This window comes from Cyprinodon variegatus, unplaced genomic scaffold, assembly GCF_000732505.1.
Source record: "Cyprinodon variegatus isolate N-32 unplaced genomic scaffold, C_variegatus-1.0 Scaffold575, whole genome shotgun sequence".
Lineage (NCBI taxonomy): Eukaryota > Metazoa > Chordata > Actinopteri > Cyprinodontiformes > Cyprinodontidae > Cyprinodon > Cyprinodon variegatus.
Genome location: NW_015151028.1, coordinates 141,976 through 148,778, shown reverse-complemented (window position 1 = coordinate 148,778; position 6,803 = coordinate 141,976).

Sequence of the window (6,803 nt, the reverse complement as noted above, 5' to 3'; positions counted from 1 at the left end):
ATATATATATATATATATATATATATATATATATATATATATATATATGCTGAGGTATTTGATGAGCTGTTGATGCCTTTTAATTACATCTCAGTGCCCCTTCATATCCAAAATAATCATAACACGGAGGTCACAAAAAGTCTCATCTATTTGCCAACTTCAGGTAACGTACAATGTTTTCAGAAAGTATTTTCCTGGATATTTGACTTGACGCCTCAAACAACATGTTAACAGTAAAATTAAGTGGGATTATAACTAAATAACGATACATGATGATAAGTAAATCAAAGATTAACTTGGATGGCTGATAAATATTTACACCCACAATTCAGCAGATGTCTTCACCTCATCACAGATCAACCATGATATGAAATTTAGTAATGCCTGACGGATAAACAGTCTGTCTCTCTTTTCTTAAGTTCTTGAGGTGAGAGAGTTTCAGATAAAAAAAAAATCTTTACTGGATTAGGAAATTGTATTTCACCCTTTTCCATCTCAAGCACCATGATTCATCATTTTACAGGAATATGTTTGAAAGGTGATGATGCAATGATTAAGTTATGAATCATAGGGCTGTAGCTTAAAGCAGAATGATTAAGAGTTGTGCGGGAAAGCTGGAGTTCAAAAAGAGGAACATATTTTGGGCTTGATCATCACCGAGGGTCTAAACATTTGCTAGGTATTTGTTGCTGTGCTTGTCCTATCTGGCCATTTTTATTTTGAAAGGAATACTTTCCATGACTCACTTAGTTAAAAAGACATAAGTTAATGCATCATTAAGAATGGTGCTTCTAAAACCTTTATCCTGTCAACTTTCCGGACAAAAAATCACCAAAGCCTATTGTGAAATGCCTGAAAAAGTGTGAATTAAATCAGCTGCTGTTCTTTAACAATTTATAGGGTCTAGCCTGCATTAGAAAAGCATTATAACGATGGAAAGTAGCCATTTTGCTGCAGTAGGAGTCACTATGTTCTGCAAACAGGACATGACGGTGAGCAGGTTAACAAGATGAGTTTGTAGATAATTTTCCTTAAAAATAATATTTTGACATATTTGTTCCCATTGCCCCTATCAAAGTGATGGTCAGATGAAAAGAGTCTCTTTAGAGAAATGCTCCGCCAGTCAGAAGTGGAAAAAGGGGAGTGTTGATAAGCTGAAAGTAAGTGGCGAAAGTCTGGACTCGATGTTCACTATAATATCTATAAAGATAGGCTCTACAGATATAACTTACACATGCAAAATACAGTTCTCTGAGTTTATCAGCAAAAACATAAAAAATACTAATGCTACTGTATTTTATGGGGAGACACGCAACGTACAAAAGGACACATAGATATTGATTGCCTTCAAAACGAAATGTAAGAAATAAATCAAAACGTAAAAATAACTTTAATTAAGCCTTAAAAAAAACAAGTGATGCAATCCTACGGAAAAGGATTAGGGCCACTGATGAAATAAAAAAAGTTAACTGATTTTTATATATTATTTCAGTTTTATATGGGAAAATGTCAGAATTCTGACTTTAATCTCAGGATTCTAAGATTAAATTCAAATTTCAAGAAAAAAAAGGTAAAAATTCTCGGATTAAAGTCAGAATTCTGGGGAAAAGTCAGAATTCTGAGATTAAAGTCAGAATTGGGAGAAAAAAGTTAGAATTCTGAGAAAAAAGTCAGAATTCTGAGATTAAAGGCAGAATTGGGAGAAAAAAGTTTGAGTTCTGAGATTAAAGTAAGAATTCTGAGACTGAAGTCAGAATTAGGAGAAAAATGTTAGAATTCTGAGATTAAAGTCAAAATTCAGAGAAAAAAGTAAGAATTCAGCTGCTGAATTATGGGTGAGACAGGAGATAATGTGGTCAGATAAAGAAGTCTCTCAGTTTGAATCGCATGGGGCTTTAAGGAAAGTTTGCATGTTGTCTCCACCTGTACCTCATGTTCCTTCCCATGTTGGAGAAACATCCTTCGCTGATTACCTGACTTTAGGACGAAGCGTGTTTTCCTCATCTATCTCTGTAATGGACCAACAGTCTACCCAGCCTTTCAAATGGGTTCTTGCTCCCTCCAGAACAAATTATTTCCCTTGGCAAATTGTGATTTGTTTTCTCCCGAATTCAATAATTGCTCTCAGCAGCCAACCTGCAGTGCCCCCATCAGCGACATATGATGCAAGGAGATATTTAGACAATAATATGAAAGGTCCCTCTTCTGAACTGTTTAAATAACCAAAATGTATGATGAAAATCAAATGCTGGATATATTTTTTTGGGAGCATACTGATGCGATAAGGCAAAGATAAAAAAGGTGGAGGAAGAAAGGTTTATTCAGTTGGCACAGAGAAGAGATAAGATATGTGGAAACAGTGAGATTTCTGGCAGTTTGACTGATGGCAAAAAAACTTGGACTTGGATGTTTAACCTTGGATGGAAGAAACCAGGTTATATACACACAGTATGAAACCAGCAGATCATTTATTAGCTAATGTTATTGACTGTTTACAATGACTTTAACAGCTTCAGAATGATAAAAAATAGTTAATTATTTCATGCAAGCTGTAGCCATCTATACGGTGGCTCCAGACAATCAGCAAGATATGAATCTGTTAGACTTTGCTGAATGTATAACTATTAGATATGATTGAATTTTATGATGTGATGATTATGATTGGCTGCATAATCATTGGCTGCTACCCTATTCCTGGGTTTGATGTTTCTGCAGAGAGATTTACCTCTGAAGTCATGGCTTTTATCTTGGTGCTGTTATGTTGATTGGTCCCTGTAAATTGCCCTTAGCTGTGTGTATGTAAATATCCGAGCATGCATTGCTACTGTATCTGTCCTTTGAGTCAGTTACATACCTAGGGTGGAGCCTCCTTCTCTCCCGATGACAAGCAGGGACATCGGATGGTGTATGGATCGCTGCGTTATGATGGTGTTAAACTGGGAGAAACAAATGCTTTTATTATGAAGTCGGTATTTTAATAGAACCACATTTTTTCCTTTGGCCATCATTAGTTCTCTCAGTAAGAACTGAAAAGGGGTTGTTATTTATGATCATAAGTCATGCGATGTTTGCAGTAAATCCAAAAGATTGCAAAGATATGAGAGTCCTTGCTTTAAATATGGCTATATCTTCTTGTGATGCAACATATACATTTCAGTCTCTCCCATTTTTCCGATGATGTTCTACTCTGTGAATGTAGGGGGAGAAATCTGAAAATGAGACTTGAAAAATAAATAATCTCCTCACTATAAACTGTATCTCCCAAGTCTTTAGAGTCTAAAGAGTCTTTATGTTTTTATTCAGACGGTTTTTATACAGAAGTATTGAGGATAATCAGGAATTTCCCAGAATTAAAATTTCCCTTAAAATACAATAATTCGCTATTATAAAAAAGTAATGTGGATGAATTACACATTAATTAGTGTAATAATTGCTGTTTATGGTAACGACAGAAACCAAAGTAGGTTTTAAGTGACATTGTAGGTAGTTTGTACAGCCCCATTACCCGTATCCAGGTGAGATGTTGACTCGGTGGTGCCACAGAGGCTTACACCACCCATCATCTGTTTGTCATATTGAAACATGTCTTTCACCCTGATAGGCTGATAAACCCAGCGGTCTTTTAAGTGTTGGATTAGAGCAAAGTCCTGAGTTATAAAGTAGGTAGTTCTTCATCTTGGATTTAAGGCACAAAGCATTTTACTTAGCAGTAAAACAGTGACCTCACTCTGATAAGGAAAGGTAATCAAACATTCCTGTAGTAAGGCAATTAAACACGTGCATTACATGATGAGTCATGCATGGCTGCATATTATGAAAGCCTCTTTTGCAACAGTCTAATCTAAATTCTCCTGTGTTATACAATGCTTTGTGACTCTGGGAATGGCTATTTGAAAATAAACCTTTATGACTTCCTTAGTCATCTCAATAAAAAAAAAAACAGTCTGTCAAAATCACTTTTATGTAAATCTTAAGAGACTTATTAAACTTACTAAAGGGTAGGTTGGCTGGGTAAAAAGATTTGAATAGAATAGAATAGAATAGAATAGAATAGAATAGAATAGAATAGAATAGAATAGAATAGAAGCGTTATAGATGTACGTGAAAGGTGTATAGCAAGACACACCCATGATACCATATTATATCACATACTAAAATGGTGACGGAAGCAAATGCACCCTTTTCAATTACAGTCAGCTATGAATACGCTACAATACTATTTAATATCAGCAGTTAACAGGCTGGTTGTACTCTGAGAGGAAAACAACTTGTAAGGAGACGCTCTCACATGCAAATGGAAAATATGCAAAACCTCCCAGGCAAATTTCCAATCAGCAGTTTTTTTACTGCGTCATTTATAAGGAGTAGAGAATTATTATAAAATGGACAAATTACCAGACGAAGCTTATGTCTTGTAAATAACAGAGATTAAGGGATTGAAAATTAAGCAATGGTAGTAAATTTTCAAATCATTTATAATTTACTGTAAATATAATTTTGTGAAACCCCACCTGGCCGTGGGAGTATTTACCGATTAATAGAATCTTGACCTATTTTTCTTTGCATAATTTTTTAAGTGTAGAGGTAACAGTATGGTTTTTCTTTGTTTCGGCAGGCATATTTTATCAAACATTTTTGGAACACCAGGTTGTATTTTAGTGAGTAAGTTCTGCCGAGTTCTCTTTTGAAATTTCCTTAGAACTCCTTTTGGACTCATAATTCAATCCATCTATTAACCTATTCTATTCAGCTATTGTATTTACTACCCCTGACCCTAATGCTAAAAATCAGTAGGATCACTACTGCTGCTTTTGGTATTTGTTTATTCTATTTGCCATTTTTTTTTTTTACCGGTACTACTTATTTCACTCATGACACAAAGGGTTGCAATTAACTCAACTACAAGAAGAATTTTACTGTGTATATAAGTTAGAATAAAGGAGTACCATTAAAGATAAACTGTAACAGAGTGGTAGACAAGGCAAAAAGTAAACTGCAAAAAGGAGGGGAAAAAAAAGAAAATTTAAGAACAAGACTAGAATTTAGTCAAATGGGCTTAGTTCTATACTTTTCAAAATACAAACGCATAATATAACATAAAGAACTGTGTACACTGTGGAGAGAATGAAGCAACAGACCCTATGCTTGTATAAAGCTTTATCAATTCAAGGACTCACAAGTAATGGTTATTTAGCCACTGATACTGTAAGTAAATCCAAACACGTATGCCAAGTTCTGCTTTTATTGGTGTTACATTTGTTTACAATGTTAATAAACTGCCAATTACATACACGAATCCGATCACCTTTGTACCTAACATGTACTGATATATATGAACTGCAAAAGCTTAGGGACACATTCTCATAGTATGTGGAACCCCTGAATTCAACATTCACAGTTGAAAAGCTACATACATTGAAATATCCCTTTGTATACAATCTGTGTATACAAAATGGCAATAAAGTTTGTCTAAGTCTAAGTCTAAGTAAAATAGACTTGCCCCCTCTGGCCCTCCCAAAAAACTGTCAAGTTCTGCCCCTGCACATTGACGTTTTTTAGACGCAATTCCTTTACGTGAGGTAGTAAAAAAAATTAATTGTGGCAAACTAACTGTCTTTTTTTAAGGTATGCATGTGTACGTTTACATTTATGTATGGAGTTTTATATGGACAGATCAGGAACAGACAGGCAATAAAACAAAAGATGTACAGTAAATACATTCATTCTTTTGGCAAAGTCATTATTTTTCATATATTTGTGGTTTTCAATGCGCAAATAAGCAGATGTTATGGATAACGGTTGAGATGAAATAGTAACAGTTACCTTCTGACTTTTCTATCTGGTCCTTAGGACCTATACGGATTCCCACAATCCTTTGTGTGACAGGACATACAGTATAAGATACATAATAGCCCATTTGATGGAATTGAACAAAACTAAACTAATTTCTGATGTATTAGTGTTGCACCAATGCCATTTTTTGGCCCGGATACCAATACCTGGTTGTGCAGTATCTGCCAATAACAATACCATCTGTATGAAACTGATTTGTGCGTGTGTGTATGAAGAACTGCATACTACTTGTATGTATGATAATTCCCATCATGGCTTTGTCAAGCTACTGCCTACCTTTGTGAAGCAGGAAAAAGACTAATTCAAAGTGAATCCAGTAGAACTTTTTATTGCCTACCTGGAATGTGTGACAATAGTTGAATAAACTTTTGGCTCTCAAAATGGTATCGGTGCTCTATTTGTTGGTACTCGCTGATACCGATACAACCATTTTAGTGCTGGATCGGGGCCCCGCCCGATACTGGTATCGGTGCAACACTAATGTGTACCCTTTGTGACATATGCCAATTTACAGGCCTTCAAATGTTTCGGATTTTATAAAGAACTTTAATTGTTTAACTACATTATGATTTTCAGAGGGCTCCCAGTTCTCATGGGCATGAACATTTTTCTATAATAATGCCTAGAACAGAGGTCATGGATTAGCGGACTGTGGTCCGGATCCAGATCCAGCCTGCTGGATAATCCGGACCCAACCTGATTTAAAACCTTTATAAATTACCTCATGTTGTCCGACGACAGTGTCTAATTGCACTTGCGCCGCTTCTTCTGTTAACACGGTAAAGCCATCCACAGTGTCCAGCACCAGGCTGCACATGATAAAAATGAGCCAATAAGCTGTATCAGTCTGGGTTGCTGCTGCTAGCTACTTTTAGAACCAGCAGGCAAAGCTGGGCGATGAGAAAGAAGGAGAAGATGATGGGAGAAAGAAAGGAGAGAAAGTGTGGACT